This window comes from Mastomys coucha, unplaced genomic scaffold (assembly GCF_008632895.1).
Source record: "Mastomys coucha isolate ucsf_1 unplaced genomic scaffold, UCSF_Mcou_1 pScaffold21, whole genome shotgun sequence".
Classification (NCBI taxonomy): Eukaryota; Metazoa; Chordata; class Mammalia; order Rodentia; family Muridae; genus Mastomys; species Mastomys coucha.
This window is the reverse complement of record NW_022196904.1, coordinates 28,388,748-28,408,392: the sequence shown is the minus strand read 5'-3', so window position 1 is coordinate 28,408,392 and position 19,645 is coordinate 28,388,748.

Here is a 19,645-nt window from a genome sequence, read left to right as displayed (position 1 = left end):
CATGCCTGGGAGAGAGATTATCTTAATTAAGTCAACAGAGCTACCCTCACAGAGGGTGAAACCATTCCCTAGGCTCAGTTCCTAAATTTCTTACAAAAGGGGACTCTAGCAGAGCACAAGTTTTCATTACTCTCTTCTCTCTGACTAGGGATGAAGTGGAACAGTTGCTTCAGATTTCCACCATCTTGTCTTCCCTACTGTAATGGAACGTACCCTTGAACTCTAAGCCCATATAGTTCCTTCCTTCCTCAAATTGTTTTTGTCAGAGTAGTTTATCATGGCACAAGACAAGTCCATTAGGATAGAGGGTAAATATTGATGAATGCAATATGCAAAATGAGAGGTAGATGATATCAAGTCAGAACTAATTCACCATCATATTTCTCTGACTGGTGATTGACTTAGCTGTAGGAAGGCCATGGGATGAGGAAGAATGAAGCTAGATTATTTTAAAGTCACTCAAAAGAAGGCTCTTTTCCTTGGGTGACTGTTGCTAGACCAGCAGATGACATTAGGAATTATGCCCATAAACAGAAGCAAGGAAGGTAATGACCAACTTTACTTCAGGTCCCACAGACATCATTGAACTGTAGGACTAATTATCTCTGGGGCTGTCTTTCCATAGAGATTCTGTTTCTGAACATGATGAGGTTGTTTCCTAGCTTGAGTGGGACTTCCCTTCACTAATAGTAAACAATATTCCAAGGCAGGAATTTGTCTACAAAGCGAGTCACTGATCGGAGGCAGTGTCTTTCCTCCTTTCTGACTTCTTTTAGCATAGAGCTCAGATTCATACCAGCCTCAAAGATCATTAGCAGGAGATGCCCACCTCAAGGTTTTATGCGTGTAGCTCATATTTGGGTGGATGATTTCTCCTCCTCATAGCCCTCCCTACCATCCAAAGCAGCAGAAAATAAATAGCTATATAAAAGAGGTGAATGTTGCAGACAACAAAAAAACAGCCAAGACTGTGCGGCACTTCCCCCAAAGACTCATTCCAGTCTATTAGTTGCATAATGCATGTTTTAAAAAAGAACCTGTTGTAAATACATATTTGTTTAGACGGACTGCACTACAACGGGAGAATCTCCTGGGGAGAGAGTATGTATTTTACAACCTGACCAAAAAAAAAAAAATCCTGGGAAAGGTAAAATAAAGACAAGCAGTGAGGCATCAGGACCCTCTGCACTGAAGCCAAAAGAGGACACACCTCTCTGCATCCCTGGTGACCTCATATGCAGCCACCCTGACCTCTGAGAAGGTTCTGGCAGCCTCCTGTCTCTCCTTGATGCCTAGAAACCACTCAGGCTTCATGTGGAATCTAAGGAGAGATGACAAGAGTGGTCTTCAGGTACGTGGGGCTCTGGACATTGTCCTCGATCACCCATCGGAGCTGGCTTGTACTATAGGTGAATCTGGGGGTTTCAGCTGTGAGGACATGAGCATGAAGTAAGCACCCTAAATTGTGTGATTGCTTCTAAAGGACTCCATCAAACTCAAAGCCACTCAGGACCAGCTTTGGGGTCAGAATGAACCATTTCTTCCTTTAGTGTTCGTTATCATACATTAAAGTACATCCTTACTGCCTTAGCCAGAAAGTGCCCAGAGAGGCAACAGCATCTTCATCCTCAATAATTTTCAGAAAGTCTCTCAGCCAGACCTGCAATGAGAAGGAGTCTGAAGTAGGAAGGTCATGAGTTCCAGGCTGGCCTCGGCTAAATAGTGAGACTCAATATAGCAGAACAACAATAAAAGAGTGAGTCTTGGGAGGCAAGCAGATGCAGAAGGTGAAGCAGGGTTGAATTTTCACCTGTCTGAGGAGGGAACCCTCCCTGACAACCTTTGCCTTCAGGTGTGATCCATTCCCTTCTGTGTTCTGCCAGCCTGCTTCTTTTCAGCTCTTGGGTGCATGCAGAGTGGAAGAGTAATTAATTACTCTGGTGACGATGGACATTTCCCATGGCGCTGCATCAGAAGCAGCATGATGTCAATTTGTCCCCCTGGCTAAGGCTACCCACCTGGTGAAAGCAGTGGCCGCCCTCTCTTCCATCCCTATACCCTGATCTGTTTATAATGACTGTGTAAATATCTTTCTGAAGAGTTTTCCAGGTAGGGGTTTATTAGGATAATCTGTGAGTAGTTCACTGATTCATTTATGTTCAGAAAATGGTAAATTTTCTTATTACGCCATTACTTTGCATGAAGATTAGCTGGTGTTGATATGTTACTAGGATTCTGACCTACAGGCTGCAGGTCAGTCTTCACTCAGTGTCCTGTAGACTAAAAACATTATTTCATCCACATTCAAAGTGTCTGATTTTTGCAGGAGGATCTATTGAGGTTGCTCATCAGCATTTGACCTTGTCATGAGTTGGTCCCGGGTCAGATTATCTTTTCCAGCACATGCATGGGATCAGCCACTTATTCAAGGAAACTCACTGTTTCCTATTATAGACAAATGACTCCTACCAGATGGGATCCAGGTTCAGGATCTGCTGCTTCCTATTTGAGGTGCACACCACTCAGGTCAGCAGTGTCCAGAGCCAGTGCGTGGAATAGTTCCTTTGAGATTCCTTCTGTCTTTAACAAAATCCTGAGCGCCTCATAATTACCCCATATCTATTCTGGGACCATGGGGAATATTTGTCACTTTTCCTCTTTCTACATTTGTGACCCCTTTCTCAAGGAGAATTCTGATTCCTTCAAATGTTAATGTATGCCCAGACTTCTGTATCTGGGCTCCAAGTTAATAGGTTTAAACAACCTCAGTAGAAAACACTTAGAAAAATAAATTCATGTATACTGAGCATGCATGAACTTTACCCTTTGCCATTACTCCCTAAACAGTATAACAACCCCTTACCTAACAATTCCTTTTTTAAAAAATGTATGTTTATGTGTGGACCTGCATGATATTTATGTGTACCACGTGTGTGCAGGTACCAATGGAAGCCAGAGCATCTTGTGGGGCAGAAGCTACACATAATTGTGAGCCACCTGATATGAATGTTGGGAATAACCCCAGGTCTTCTACAAGAGCAGTATGATTATTCAAATGAGAAATGCCCGCTGTAGGCTTGCTTATTGGAATACTCAGTCTCCAGTTGGTAGTACTCTTTGGGGGAGGCAATGGAACATTTAGGATTTGGTGTATGTCACTGGGAAGCTGGATTTGAGAGTTTATAACCTCACCCCATTTCTAGTTCATTCTCTCAGCTTCCTGTATGGAATTGAGATGTGATCTCTCAGCTCCCTGCTCTAGCCAACTGTTGTCAGCCTCCCAAGGGTTAGGGTTAGGGTTAGGGCTCCCTGCTCTAGCCAACTGCTGTCATGCCTCCTCACCATGATAGATGCTACCTCAAGAACTGTAAACCAATACAAACTTTCCTCCATAACTCATTCTTGGCCATGTTGGTTTATCATAGTCATAGTAAGCAATGTTAACCCACGAGCCATATTTCTAGCACTTCACCTAACTTTTTTTTTTTTTTTTTTTTTTACCATAGTAGGTAGCATAAACCACCTGGAAATTATTTTTGTGGATATGAAAGGATGTGGGCAGATTACTTATAATGACCATGCCATGTGTGTGAATATAGGAGCATCTGCAGATTCTGGAACCAAATCATCATGGATACCAAAGGGTGGGTATACTGTGTAGGCAGACAGCAGTCTCAGTGCCAAGAATTACTAAAACCACAGCCAACACAGGCTTGCTAAGTAAATTCTAAGAAGCCCTTGAAGTTATCTTGTGGTCTTTGTAGCAGTTTTATTAGTATGCTTAAGCTGAAGCCAGTCATGGGGAAATATTGGAAAAATTAAGATGTGACTATGTTTCATAGGATAGCTACCCTACCTATGTCTTCTCTCTCTCTCTCTCTCTCTCTCTCTCCCTCTCTGTGTGTGTGTGTGTGTGTGTGTGTGTGTGTGTGTATGTATGTGTGTCTGTCTGTATATCTGTTTGTCTGTCTGTATAGAAAACTGGTCTAAGTTGTGTGGTTGGGGGAAAATTCCACAGGAGAACCTACTAGGATAAAAGAGTAAACATAAACTTGGACCATATATTCTATAACACTGGTGTAATGGTATTAAACATCTTGGGTGTGATAATGGGTCTATGCTACAGGACACATTTATTTATGGAAGAGAGCTTCAATTAGTGGGCATTTCTGAGTCATAAATAATGATTATTGTTTTCCTTATTTTCCTTTTAAAGACAGAGATGCTGAGGAAGGAAATATAACTTCAGGCTTATTAATGGCTCCTGGTATGTACCTACTTCTGATGTCTGATCATTAAGTATCTGTTTCTTAATCTACACTCAGCTTAATGACTGAGATTTTCATTTCTGGAGCTCTGTCAACTTATTTCTTTTTGAAATATGCATTTCCATAGTCTTGTTTCATGCCTACTTCAGAAATTTAATTCTTTTCCTTTAAAAAATGCCTGAGTTATTAAAACTTTTTTCCCCTAAAATGCTTACTGTGTAAAAAGGTCTTTCAAGCTGATGTTTCGGAGTCTCAGTCTGGGACTCTAATCTACCTGCTTGCTGTTTTTGTGGAGTCAGATTGTAGATCTGCTTCTTTCTTATCTGCTTGGTGATTTTTTGATTGGGCCCCTCCTCTCTGTGAGTATGTTCTGCTTTTGACCCAGTAACAGGGTCATTATGGTCGACTTGAATGAGAATGGTCACCACAGGTTCATATGTTTGAATACTTGATACCAGATGTGTGAACGGTTTGGGAAGGATTAGGAGGTGTGGCCTTGTTGGAGGAGGTGTGTCACTGGGGGTGGGCTCTGAAGTTTCAGAAGTCTATTCCAGGCCCAGTGTCTCTCTCTGCCTGCTGCCTGCAGATCAGGACATAAGCTCTCAGCTTCTGCTGCAGCACCTTGCTCCCCACTATGATGACCATAGACTAACTCTCTAAAACTATAAGCAAGCTTCAAGCAAGCTTTCTTTTATAGGCATTGCCTAGGTCACAGTATCTTTTCAAGGCAGGAGAATGGCAACTAAGAGAGTCATAGATATTATTTGCTTCTTGATATCCAAGATTAATATTGTTCCAAAGAAAACTTAATTTTCTTATTTTCTGTGATACTTTAATAATAGCTCTATATACTTTTATGTATCAGATTTTGTTTGAGAAAGACTTTATTTTATGTAGCCCATGATCACCCCAAGTCATTATGCAGCTAACAGTAACCTTGAACTTTTGATATTCCTGCTTTTGCAGCCTGAATGCCAGGATTACAAGAATATGCCATCATGCCCTAGTTTTGTGGGTTTGGAAATGAACCCAAGACTTCATGCATATTAGTCATGGACTCTGCAAATAAGCTACAGTCTCATCTTCCCAGGACACAGTTTATATATTTATTTTGAGGGCTTCAAGTTGTATGAGTTTTCTGGGGCTTGAAAAATCAAACCTTCAATGGTTTTCAGCAAGGTTTTTAATTCTCAAGAAATCACAGGCATACAAAACTAACTAGCAAGCATCCTTTAACTGTGGCTGTTTATTTCCCCCAACCTGTGGCAACCTCACTCACAGTCAGGAGTAAAGGCATGTTCTACTGAAGTAGCCATGAAAGATGTAAGGTAAGCAACACAGAACAACCAGGGCCAAGTACAGAACACCTGGCTTGCTTATAATAATACCTGGACTTCACCACATAATGTCTTCTGGTTCTATGGCCTCCCAGTGTCACTTTCTTCTTAATTCACCGGTAGAATTGTTATGTAAATGCCATGCTTGGTGGCAAGGCAGAGACTTGATGAGTGGGGTGTGGCCATCTTTCCAGCCTCTGTCACTCTTGGGCACTAGGGCAAATATTATCAGTCCTCTGTATTTTTCAAAACAAAACAGGGTTTGTGGGATTTTTTTCTTTCTTTATTCTTTTCTTTTTTATAGCTATGTGATTTCAGAATGTTGACAGCAAGAAAGAATTTGAAAATGGAAAAAAAAAAGATAATTTAAAGAATTTGAAAACGCCTTTCCCTCAAATTTAATATATTTATACTGTTGCCGTACCAGGTTGCTAATAGCACAATTCGCCAACAGCCTTTTGAAATTACTAATTTTCATAACGTTTGTGAGAAAGAAAACTGCTCTCTGAAATTACAGTAGACGCTTGCTTGTCTCTGTATTCATCTTTGTAACAGTTTATACGTTGTTCCAGGTTGTGTCATTTATACAAATTCTACATGCAAAATTGCAAAAATGCAAGTGGAGGCATTTTTTTTTCTCTTAGACTATTCATTCCTCTAAGTATGTCGATGTCTTTGATCCTATAGGCAGGTTTTCTTTTAAGGGAAACGATTAAGAAAAAAAATAATCAAAGCCAGACATCAGGGGATCCTAAAGTATTACTAATAGAATACTCAAGGTCAGCAATGAATTGCCTACATTTAGTTTCCTCTATTTCTTTTCTTCTATTTCTCTCTTCCCAAAAGAATCCACACTTTGCTAACTTTTGAGAGAGAGATGTAGCTTCATCCTAACCTGACTCTTTGAGAGAAAGATGTGGTATGATTCTAAGCCATGATGGGTCTGCATGGGCAATGTCAGAACATGTTCCTCACAGAAGAAAGGACTGAAGGAGGAGAGACCAATAACTAGGTTCTGAGATCAAGGAGCCTCTAGAAGATATAGATTCCATGGAACCTCAGTTTGATTGTACTTGGCCTATGTCCACCTTCCTATCCCTTGCTTAGGAGCTAGAAAAGGCACCAATAACATGAACAGCCTACATCTGTCACCACTGGACCATTTCCACTTCTTACGGGTCAAAGAAGACTGAGAGACCAAGCCAGTGGCCCATTTGTCCTACCCAGCCCACATGCAGTGATCTCAACTCGCTGGCTTTTATCAGTGCCCACTTCCAGCCAGTGTCTGTGATATCTAGTTTGATCAGTCTGGTTGGGTTATGTCTAAGGGACTAGTGAAGGAAGTGTACTTTTGGATGTGTTTGCAAGGGTGTTTCCAGGGAGGGTTAGATAATCAGGAATCCTACCTAACCAATGGACTAGATAGTTCCTTGATGGATTTATACTATAATGGCATTATTAAGCAGGATTAAAATTAAGGTATGGGGTCTTAGAGGAAGTGGCTAGGGGGGTATCTTAATAAGATAGTGTCCTACCCTGGCCCTTCCTGTATCCCTTCCTGTCTGTTTCTTGTCCACCAAGCAGTGAGGGGCAGTCTCTGACACAGTTCTGCCAATATGATATTCCTGTGATTTCCACAGGAACAAGCAACCATGGGCTGAGCCCCCTGAAACTATGAGCTAAGATCAAACAAACCTTCCTCCTTACATTGTATGTATCAATGCATCTAGCTATGGCATCAGCCAGGTAAAAAGTTGTTTTTGCTACCTCTGTCACATGCATGCTGTCTTTCCTCATCACCAAGTGTGAGCTCATCAGGGAGCATGTCACATCATCATTTAGCATGTGTTGGGACCCACCCAGCTTGGAGGTTTCTTAGTTCTCTTTATTGTAGATTAATTTTTAACGATAGAATGCTCAGGGCCTTTCAATATGATTCCTGTAGAATCATATCGAAAGTGAGCTGCAGGGTCAACAATGCTGTGGAACACCTATGCAGATGCTGTGTGGCTTCAGGGTATGGCTTCTTTAAAACTATTCTTTCTCACTTGTTCTATAGTCTCTCTATTCTGGCTTTTTCAGAACCTATGTGCCTCCCCATTGCTGTCTGTTCTTCTTACTCCATTATCCTTATAGTACATTTGGAGTGATCATTCTAAAACAAAATCTTACCTTATTACCAAAGTTAGGTTAGACTAGTTGATAGCTCCCCTTGCATAGAGAACAAAAGCCCATCTCAAGAGCACATCACTGAAGAGACTTTATAACCTATTCCTAACCTCACTCACTCTTTCTGGCAAAGTTTCCAGCACACTGTCAAAAGCCCTTTGCTGTATCCCAGGAAAATGCAGCATTTTGGAGAGTAGGTTTTATTTAGTTCATTTTGCAACAAGTACTATGCACCCAATAACTTGGCTTCATAATCCATGAAGTAGGCAGCCGTGGAAATGCATTCTAAACATCTCCAGAGATGTTCTTTAAGTCTTTCTCAAATGAAAACTTAAAAACATAACTTAAAATTTTTAACTGAAACAAAAAATTTTTGTTAGGTTGTATATAATGGTGCTGGCTATTTTTGTATAGGACCTGGGTTTGGTGCACAGCACTCACATCAAGAGGTTCACAGCTGTCTTTTACTCCAGCTCCTGAATGTCTGACACTTTCTTTAGGTCTCCAAGGACATGGACTGCCACCATGTTCATCTAAATACTCCCTCTGCCTCTGTCTCTGTCTCTGTCTCTGTCTCTGTCTCTCTCTCTCTCTCTATATATATATATATATATATATATATACATGTATATATGTATATATAAAGTCTATATTTTAGAAAATCATTCTCAAATTGTCATCAGTTCTAGAACACTTCTAACTAAGCTGCAGAAATATAAAAAATAGTTTAATAGATGCATCTTATATTCAAGATCGCAGGAATGTACAGAGACCTTTCAAATTCCTTTTTCATTTTTCTTCCAATAAAAAGCAGCAAAAAAGAAACAACAGGAATATAATGTCAGAAGTTAGGTGTCCAAACAGAGAAAAGTCTCTAAATAAGGTCTAATCCTGTTGAATTTATCTTAGAGAAGAAACAGTCATCAAACCTGAAGAAACCTTTTACTGTAATTAATATATTTCACAGAATAAAATAGACATGTAGATTAAACATTAAGTAGGAATTAGGTAAAATTAATCTCTCATTAATGCATTTTAAAATCCAAGAAAGTTACAAAAGGAAGAACAATTCTTAATTCAATAAAAAAAAAGAAATTTAGATTTGTGATGTAAAAGCAGAAATACAGTACTGTCCTCTTATCCTCTGGGCTGTGCCCCCAGACTACAGACACGCCTTAAACTCAGATGCATGCTATTCACTTTACTTGCTCTGTACACAAAGGCTTTTGTTTTTAATAAATTAGGTGTATGAATGGTTGATACCAAGTGCACAATAAAACAGAACAAAAATTATATGAATACTCTCTCTCTCTACCTTTCACACACACACACACACACACACACACACACACACACACAGAGAGAGAGACACATGCACACACACACACACACCACACACACTCACAGACATTTTTGTGGGGCTAAAGTAATGGCTCAGTAGTAGAGTGCTTGCTTCCCTTTGTAGACGACCCATGTTTGTTTTCCTGCAGCCATGTTGTGTGGCTCTCAATCAACTGTTAGCTCTAGCTAAAGTATTTGATGCACCTGGCTACCATGCCAGCTCCACAGGATCTGGCATTCTCTTTTGCCCTTCATGGACACCAGGCATATGGTTGGTATATGTGCATACATATCTGCATGCAGACAAATACTCAGACACATAAAAGAAAAGCAAATCTTTCTGAAAAATCTAGAAAGTTAATTCTAAAATCACATAGGAGAAAAACTGAAGAGAACTTGAGGTGGGAGGAATAATTTTTCCATGGAAGTCTCACATTTTATTTAAAGGCATATCAGTTAAAACTGTGGGTCCCAAGAAAGCAATCAAGCCATAGGACAGACTAAAGAGAGAAGTGCAACCATAGAAATGAGTTTAAGGTGAAGGATTGAAGGGAGCTGAAGGATGGGGTGATCTGATCAGCCAGTGGTGAATGTATTCGGTTACTGGATTGGAAACCCATTATATAAAACTATGAGACTGATTGAAGAAAGCAGTGATAAAGATTACTAGGAGGAAGGAACCTTAGGCTGTAGAAAACACTCCTCAATAAGATATGATGCCCAGAAGCTCTGAAGAATAGATTGGTATCTGTGGCTATGCTGAAGCAGACACGGGGCTGATGGGAAGGCTCAGCAGCTTGAGGCTCTTACTTCCAAGCCTGATGACTTGAGTTTAGTTCCTTGGATCCAAACGATAGAAGGAGAAAAGTAGCTCTTGAAAGTTATTCCATCCTCTGATTACCACTCATATACTATGGTGCATGCATATTCCCTCACCCATCCCATAAATAAATAAATTAATTAATTAATAAAATGTAATTAAAAATAAAACAGTCATCTGAACAAAGGCAAATGGAGAAATAGTCATTACATATGCACCAAAAATTTCTCATCTAAAATGTATGAGATAGTCTTATAGATGAGTACAAAAAAAAAAAAAAAAAAAAAAAAAAAAAAAAAAAAAAAAAAAAAAAAAAAAAAGTAAAAACAAACTATAGACAAAGAAAATGATTTGGCAATTCAGGAAATGCATATATGTATATATATACATATATATATCTTTATATACTTAATACATCATTTTCTCCTATAATCAGAATATTAAGTTAAAACAAGATTCTTTCTTTACATACATTGAATTTTAATTTTAATTGTGTACATGTGCATGAGTGCAGTATCTGAAGGGTCCAGAAGGGGGCATTGTATCCTATGGAGGTGAAGTTTCAGGCAGGTATGAATTGCTTGGTGCTGGGAATATTTGAATCCTCTGGAAGAGCAGCATATGCTCTTAATCTCTGAGCTATCTCTCCAGTTCCCTAATAATTTTTTTTAAAATGCTAAAAATTTAAAAGACTGATAAATCCTGAATCAGTGAGGGCATAGGAAAATATGTCATTTACCATGCGTGAAACACCAATTAGCCCATCATGGCTAAGGCCATGATGAAACCACAGCATTTACAACTTAGAACACGCATATCTAAAAACAAAGTCACTTCAGTTCTAGAAATGATGATAGACTTCTGAAGGCTTCAAAGACTTATGTGCAAAACTTGTCTTGAGGACAAGTGGGCTTCTGCAGACTTGCAGAGTCACATAGGCTCATACAGACTCACAGGACACACCACACACTCACACACACACACACATTCATACACACACACAGAGAGAGAGAGAGAGAGAGAGAGAGAGACAGACAGACAGACAGACAGACAGACAGAGACAGAGAGAGACAGAAAGAGACAGAGACAGAGAGACAGAGAGAGACAGAGAGAGACAGAGAGAGACAGAGAGACAGAGAGAGATCACAGATGGGAAACACAGGAAGACACTGTCATGGAAAACACTGGTTAATTCAAGACAAGAGGATATTTCCAACAGTTGCACAGGGGTCAGAAGCCTCTGCTTCCCACAGTCTCTAGCTGGGAACTGTCTGGTAGGCACAGGAAATCAAAGGCAGTTTGGAGCTACACCCAAGGAAGTCTCTTGCTTCATAGGTTCCCTTTTCCATCCATAAAACTACTGGCCAAGCAGTCTGATGCAGCTGAAGGGCACTGGTTAGTCTTTGCGCTCTGTGCCCTAAAAAGTTCTAGAATGCAGCTGCTCTATTGAGCATTAAGGAGCCTATCACGTTTTCTGAAAGCATTAAGCATCATCTTCCCATTTTGTACAAAAAGCGAACTTTATGCTCTGATGCATGAGCACTGGGTGATCTCAGAAACTTTGAATATAACGGTGTCGTGTCTTGGGACCTTGGCAACCTTGGTGGCCGTATCTTACAAAGAGCTTAGTCAAGAGAAGGAATGGGATCTTATTTCCAACCTCAGCACCTGTGTCCATCAACTTTCCATCACGGTGACAAAACGTCCGAGGCTAACAACTTCTTAGGAGGAAAGATTTATCTGGACTTACTGCTTCCGAGATTTCAGTTCACGGTTGGTTGGTCTGTTGCTTTGGGGGATGTGGTACATAGTACATCACGTTGGGCAGGAGCGCATGACAGAGGAAGCTAATCATTTCATGGCAGCCAGGAAGCAAAGAGGAAGAGAGGGTCTGGGGGATCCCTGTCAAGGAGACACTTCCAAAGACTTAACTTCCTCCTACTAGGCTCCACCTTCTAGAGGTTCTCCCATCTCCAAGGAGCATCACAAGCTGGTGACTAACCTTTGACCTTTGGATATTTGGAGGCCATGTCTCACCCAAATAATAGAAACTTCTGTCCCAATTCACTTTCAGTTTTACTTTCCACCTACAGAGCCACAAGTCTTTTATTTCATCTCTCATTATAAACATAAATATGCCTTGATATGCAGAAGCCTCCTGCCAACATTCCTTAGTGTGGCATCTAGAAAAGAGGGTTGCCCTTGTGACCAACTCCAGATAGCCATGCATGCATGAATCCTGCCTGTTGTTGGTGTTGCACATGAACGGACAGATGGAGACTCCAAGACCAGAAATGTAATCTAGTTCTGCTACTTACAAAGGCCACTGAATGGTGTGAACTTCTTAAGAGTGGCATCCTCTGCATGGCTGGTGTGGCGATGATAAACAAGGTTAGAAGGTATCTCCGCCATGCCAACTGATAAATAATATCTCTTTTCATTGTCATACCTAGGCCTACTGATTGCCCCATTCCACAGCTATTGTGCTTCCTTCTACAGAAATAGTCAAGGCTCTAGGATGGAAGACCCAACCACAACCTGAGAAAGCATACTTTTTCTCCCAAGAGAGTTGAAAGAAACTTCTAAAAGTAGAGGTATGTTTCAATTCAACCCATTGAACTTCTCTAGCTGTAACTCTACTCTCAGACAAAATGTTAGTTGCTTTTCTGTTACTGTGGTGAAAGACCCAAGGCTGCTTTCTTGATGAAGATGCAGGCTTACTAAATGACAGTTTTGAAGACTAGTAGTCCAAACAGCACAATTCTGGATGTAATGAAGACCTGGGAGCTGCATCATATCATGGCAAGAGTGCATGCAAGAGAAACCACATGGGTGGGGCATTGGGGGCCAGAAAGGAGAGTTCCATGATGATCTCATTAAAACATTTTACACGTTTATTTTGTGTGGGATAGTGTTAGGGGGAGGGTGCATGTGCATATGTTTTACATGATACATATGGTAGTCCGAGGACATCATTTCGGAGTTAGTTTTTCCCTTCCATCATGTGGGTGTTGGGGGTCAAATTCAGATAAGAAGGTTTGCACTTTTTGGCAAGCCTTTTTGGCAGCAAGCACTTTTACCTGCCAAACCTATCTTGCTAGCCTCCCATAATTACCTTTATACCTTCCAAGGACAGACCTTCAATGACTTATAACCTTCAACTAGGCACCACTTCTTAAAAGTACCAACATCTTTTAACTTCCTCATATTGGAATCTAAGCTTAATGTGTGTGAGTGTGTGTGTGTGTGTGTGTGTGTGTGTGTGTGTGTGTGGTTGTGTCTGGATGTGTGGTTGCGTGTGTGCATCTGTGTGGTTGAATGCATATGGTTATATGTGTGTGCATGTCACAGAAGGACATCTGGTGCCTCACTCTACTACACTTTGCCTTATTCCCTTGAGACAGTCTCCTACTGGGCCTGAACCTCGGCTTCCAGCCAGCAAGCTCCAGAGATCTAGTTTTTGCCACCCACAGTTACCTGATGAACCATCTCTCTAACTCCCTTGAGGAACATACTTAAAACCATAGCTAAACCCCATCAGCTGATTGTCTTCCAACAAATGCAACAGAAAAATCTTTCCTTAGAACCTTTTTCTTGTATCAGTGTTTGCATTACCTAATTTTCTATTGCTACAATAAACATTATGACCACAACCAACTGGAACAAAGAGTTTACTTGGGCTTATGGTTCCAGAGGGAGAGTCCATAATGAAAGGAGACATGACATCAAGCAGGAGTGGAGAGCTGAGATCACATCTTCAACCACAAACATGAAGCAGAGAGTGAGCTAGAAATAGGGTGAAGCTATAAACTCTCAAAGCCCATCCTTGGTGATGTACTTCCTCCAGCAAGGCTGCACCTCCTATAACCCCTCTAAACAGCACCAGTAGCTCAGGATCAAATGCATGAGCCTGTGGAGACATTTCTCATTCAAATGTACTTTCCTGTTGAGAATGAGAAGCCACGGGGACTTGACCAATGTATTCTGTTTTCTCTTCGCAAATTCCTAAGGAAAAAAATATCTGAAAAGTCCATTCTATCTCTTGATGGATCTGAGTCAGATGACCTCTCAAGTCTATCCACCTAGACCATGCTCACAGTGGGGGAGAACATGGTTCTGATTCTCCAATCATTAAAATCCTTAAAAGCCAAGGAGCCTTCTATACACTTGGCTTCACATACTGTAAGTGCTGCATACAATTGATTGATTGATTGATTGATGATTGAAATATACTGTGCATCCAACATCAAGATCCTTGTGGTGTGATTGTAGCATTCAAATTGTCACTTGTCTTTTCTAAGAATAAATGTCAGATGATGTAAAATGAATAGTGTTGGATTCATTTATTTTACTTTCCACAGACCTTCTGGCTGAAAGGCAGGCTCATAAAACATGTGTATGAGCTGGAAAACCTGGGGTCCTCGCAAGGATGGAAGAGAAAGTGGAATTTAACAACATCACATATCATATTCAGAGTCCAGGTACCAAGATGCTGTGTGTTGGGGGCTGCAGTAATTAGAATTCTTTTGTGAGTCACTATTTCTTTGTCAGATAGGATTTTGAGACAGGCAGAAAAAGCAAATGGCTTTTCTTACTCATCAGAAGTGACCACTTATTCCCAAACTGACTCACTGACCCACTTTCTCATTCATGAGCCCTTTGGGCTCTGTGGAAAAGGCAAGAGGAGAGCTCTCTCTGTCTCTGTCTCTATCTCTGTCTTTCTGTCTCTCTCTGTTTCTTTGTCTGTCTTTCTGTGTCTCTCTGTCTCTCAGTTTCTCTCTGTCTTTCTGTCTCTGTCTCCCTGTCTCTGTGTCTCTCTGTCTCTCTCTTTGTCTCTCTCTCTCTCTGTCTCTCTCTTTGTCTCTCTCTCTGTCGCTCTCTGTTTCTCTTTCCCTTTCCCTCTTCTCCCCCTTGGAAGTACCCTCAGAAGGATATGTTTACAGCCCATATCTGTCTCCATCTTGGGAGGCTGGGATCTTATACTCCCAGCCCTGGCCCTCATGGGGCCCCAACCCATGGCACTTCGTGTCCCTCTAGCGGTGTTTCCATAGTCCCTGCTCAACTCAACCACTAGCCCAGATAAATGGAGTCCTGCCATGGTGGCATATAAGGGCGTCTTAGATTAATGGTGTTCTTGCTTTCCTTTTGGAAGCCCCAGAGGGAATATCTGCAGATTTAATTCCCAGTTAAAGGTGGAAGTGTGGGCTTGAATCTTGTATCAGGTATCGCTCCCTTCCTGCTCAGCATCTTTAGAAAGGTCAATGCCGAGGAAGATTGGAGCATCAGATCTTCTCCCCAGTGCTGTGGAGAGACTTCTGACCTTTCATTGGTCCCAATTCCTTCCCATCTCAAGGTTCTCCTCCTGACTTGTTTTCTCAAGCACTATTTTTATTGAGGTGCAATTGATCTTGAGTACACACACACATACACACAATCTAAATTTAAGAAAAGAATATTTATAAAAAATGGCATATATAGATATTCTTCAAAACGACTAGATAAAGACAACAAAGAAAGTCTGAGAAACTGCTACATCCAACTGTCTAAAGGACAGCTAGTTGCCAGGCTTGCTAGGCAGATCCTGCCTAAAAACAAAGGCATGAAGAAGGACATTTGAACGCAAGGTGGAGTTTTGTCAGGACTAATGGGCCTCATAGACTCAGTAACAGTAAAAGTGTGCTGTGCTGATTTAATATGGTAAAAGAAGGAGGTAGTGGACATGAGACTCTGTACTCTTTTTAGTGTCATGGTATGATTAAAATCAGTCTAACATAGGACATCTGCTTTAAAGATGGGAAGTGAGTCGTGATACCTGGTAACATCTCCACCAAACTGGACCCTTAGGAAGCCTTTAGGTTGCATGCAGGGGCTGAAATGGCCAGGGCGAGGTCAGGGGAGGCTCAGCAAGATGGTCTTCCTTGGTAACCAAGGGTAACCAAGCAATGAGCTCATTACACACACATTTCAGGGATTGCTTGAAAAGCTAGAAATTAACCAGAGAAGATGACTCCATATGCTTGGTTTCTTTAACCTATTACATTCCAGACAGAATGAATGCCTGGCAGAAAGGAAGCCTGGAAGGAAAGAAACTTGAGATCCTCAGGCCAGGAGGGGTAGCTTAATCCGGAGGATGCTTTAGCTCTCTAGACATGAGCCATGCTGCTACGGAAGCTAGCCATTTGGAGCCCTCAATTTCCCAGCCAGTGTCAGGTAGACAGCTCAGATAGGCCTGAGTGGCCCCAGGCATCTGAACTATCCAATTTAATTTTATGCATTTGCGATGCCAAAGAGGGTCACCCAGGAAGTTGCTCCTATTTATTGTATTTGAATGTTGGTTTGAATATCTCGCTGACCACAAGAATTGAACAGGGTTTCATTTATTTATTTATCCCTTGGTTTATTAGTTCTTTCTCCTTTGTGAGTGAGTGTGTGTGTGTGTGTGTCTTCCCCTAGTTGCCTCTCTGATTTCAACGTCTCCAGAACTGAGTCCTGATTCTGGCTCAGTGGAACAATCCCATGAATCCCTGCTGCTCAGGTCGCTCGAAGGGGGCTTCTGAACTTCTGCCCTCCGTCCCTTTTCTTTCTTGTTGACGTCTCAGCCCTTGAAACAAGGTCTTGGCTCCTTTCTCATTTCAGGATTTCATTTTGGGTGTGCGCATTTTGGGAGGGGGTGGGGGTGGGGGCTAGAACACCTGTCCGCTGATCGCCTGCCACTCCGCATCTGGGCCCCGGCTGACAGGCTTGTCTGCTTTGACTAATGATGTGATTGATGGACAAAATAAGGAAGAACATACAAAAAAACATTTCTGTCTGGGCTGGTGTGTCAGCAAGCCTTCATCAAGTGGCTGCTGAAGGTATATTTTGCCGCACGCCTCATTACACAGTAATGGCATTCCCAGGCAAAGCTGTTTCTTTTCATGACACAAGACAGCAGGCAGCTTTATGGGCGCTGGGCCCACCGAGCCCGGAGGAAGGAGAGGCACACTAAAGAGCGGTCATTTCTAAAAGTGCCTCAAGTTGCTTTTTTGTTGTCATGAATTTAATATGAATCAACACAATATGAAACGGGCATGAGGGATTTTAGTGACTAGTGATTTTTTAAGACCGCTGTCTAAACAGCCATCAAGGAAGAAAGGGGAAGGGGGAACAAAATCACGATATTTTCTTCCTCCAAACCTGTTGCAAAAAAGGAGTCATCTGTCAATTTTATTGCATTTAAAAAAGTACACAGAAGCATACAGTCCAAACAAATGTCTTCTTTCAGGCTAAACATGTGGGAAACGCCACATCGCTAATGCCAGAATCATCCCAGTCAGCAAACGGAGTATTCATAACCCCATTCCGACGGCCTGCTGTGGATGGGGTGACATTCATGAGAATTACAAATGTGGCCTCTTTGTGCGTGTAATGATGATCTGAATGTTGGTTCTGGCTGGAACATGAGGGGTACAGGGAACAGCTTCACGCAGCTAACAAGGTACCCAGCAGCTTCAGTGCAGGGCTGAGGATGAAAGGGGCTCATAGCTAAAACTCAGAAGTAGGGAAGGCAAATGCTCAGCTTACTCCCCTCTTTTTTCTTTAGGGTACCCTTGAAATAGCCCTTGGAATTTGGTCATAGGCTCCTGCTTCAGATTTTGCAAAGAATTTTAGATTTCTCTCTCTCTCTCTCTCTCTCTCTCTCTCTCTCTCTCTCTCTCTCTCTCTTTCTTCCTTCCTTTCTCTCTCTTTCTCCTTCCTTCATTTCTCTCTCTTTCTTCCTTCCTCTCTCTCTCTCTTTTCCTTTCTTTCTGTTTCTTGTGGTAAATTTTCTTCACTAAGGCATTTTATTACATGTGTTATGCTCTTCCCCCTACACACACATTGGACTGTTTCCAAAGAGAAATGCTTCAAATGAAGTTTCATTTGAAACACGCTTTTTATTCCTTCCTGCTAACGGTGATGAGTCTTCAGCGGTAGATTGTCGAGAATAATATTCAATTTTAATGAGTTGTGATTAGGAATAAAAAGACTCTCTTCCCATAATAAATACTCGATAATAAATTAGAGGATGTATACAGGATCCTTATCTTTAGTTAAAAAATACACAAATGAAAAATCTTGTTATGACAAATTTGAGAAAAATCTTCCCTTGTGTATTTTAATTGACTGTTTGAGGAGGCCAAATGATTGACACGTACGTCAATTTTGACATCATGGTGCACACGTTTATGCAAGCTGGTGATGGAGAAGACAATAACTGTGTCAATGTGGTAATTAGTCCTCAAGTCCCTGGGGCTGGGGACATCCATGTAGCAGCTTAGAGAGATTCTAAAGGTGCTCACAATGAAGCACCCCGTGACTTATCAGCAATGAGCTCACAAAGGGAACGAAGGAAGGCGGGCTCTTCTCTTTTTCTTCCTGCCTTCTTGCCCTCCTCCTGCTTCTTCTTTGAACAAAAGCAAACGTTATTGACAGCCTTTGTTAATGCCCCACATCTGTTTGTTATTATTCCTTGAATTTTGACATCAAGGCAAGTGGTTTGAGGTCGAAAGAGCCAGAGGACTATACCTCCCTGAGAGTTAAGGCAGGGCTGAGCTGCTCTCAGAGCAGGAGAGTGCAGAGTGAGTTGGCCAGCACAAGCAGCTGCTAAGGTGATGGTAGGCTGCTAAGGGAACCTTGGAGAGTCTGGAAGTAGGTGGTTCTTGTCAAAACACACTGGTTCATCGGGGCAGGGCTTCCAGAGCTGGGCTCACTCACCTTGGAAGGAAGGCACGGTGCCACAGAGGTGGGTGCTGTGTCTCCTCATGTTCTGCAAGCCTTCTACCCTGCACTGGCTCATTGGCCTGCAAGCCTAGTGGTACTCTCCTTGTGATTGACAACTTCAAACCTAAGCCATGATTTACAGCTGTGCCTTCATCAATGTCGGAACTGCTTTCTGAGGGACTAATCTTCATACAAGGTTGTGCAAACATTGTAGAGTGTCTTCATGAACACCCAGAAAGAGTAGGTCAGTTGCTGGGATGTAGCGTTTTGATGGCATCGAGAGAAAAAGAGAACATAGGGCCAGATGCCGAACTGGCTCGAATGTGGTACTGTCACAGAAATACTAATGTAAGGAAAATAATGAGATGAAGTATAGTTAATACATGGCCTAGTCATATATTACCTTATCAGGCATTATACACTGTATATAATGGCATGTGCTATGTCAGCATTGCCATCACCACCATGTGACCACAAACACCAGGATGGTTACAGCATCACTGGGCAGTTAGGAACTTTTCAGCTCCATTGTCGTAGTAGAGATCATGAGTTTCTTTCATAGTAGACTATGTCCATCATTGTCCACCAAAACACATGTGGGCTATGACTCTAACTTGATATAAATATTCCCTAGCTCGGCTTGAACCAAAAGGGTAACTCTGTAGAAGAGAGTCTAAGTCATCCACTGTCAGTCGTTCATTGGTGAGGGGCAGGGAGTCATGAACCTCTCCCCATTCACAGAAGTATATGGATAACGTATATCAGTGTGTATAGGTTAGTACTTTTTTAAAAAGAGAACATGATGTTAAGGGGAGAGGGAGATGGACGTTGGCCTGGGAGGAGTTAAGGGGAAGAGTTAAAGGGAGGAGTTAAGGGGAGGAATTAGTTAAGGGGAGGAGTTAGTTAAGGGGAGGAGTTGAGGATGAATGTAGTCAAAATGCATTCTATCAAATTCTTTTTTTTTTTTT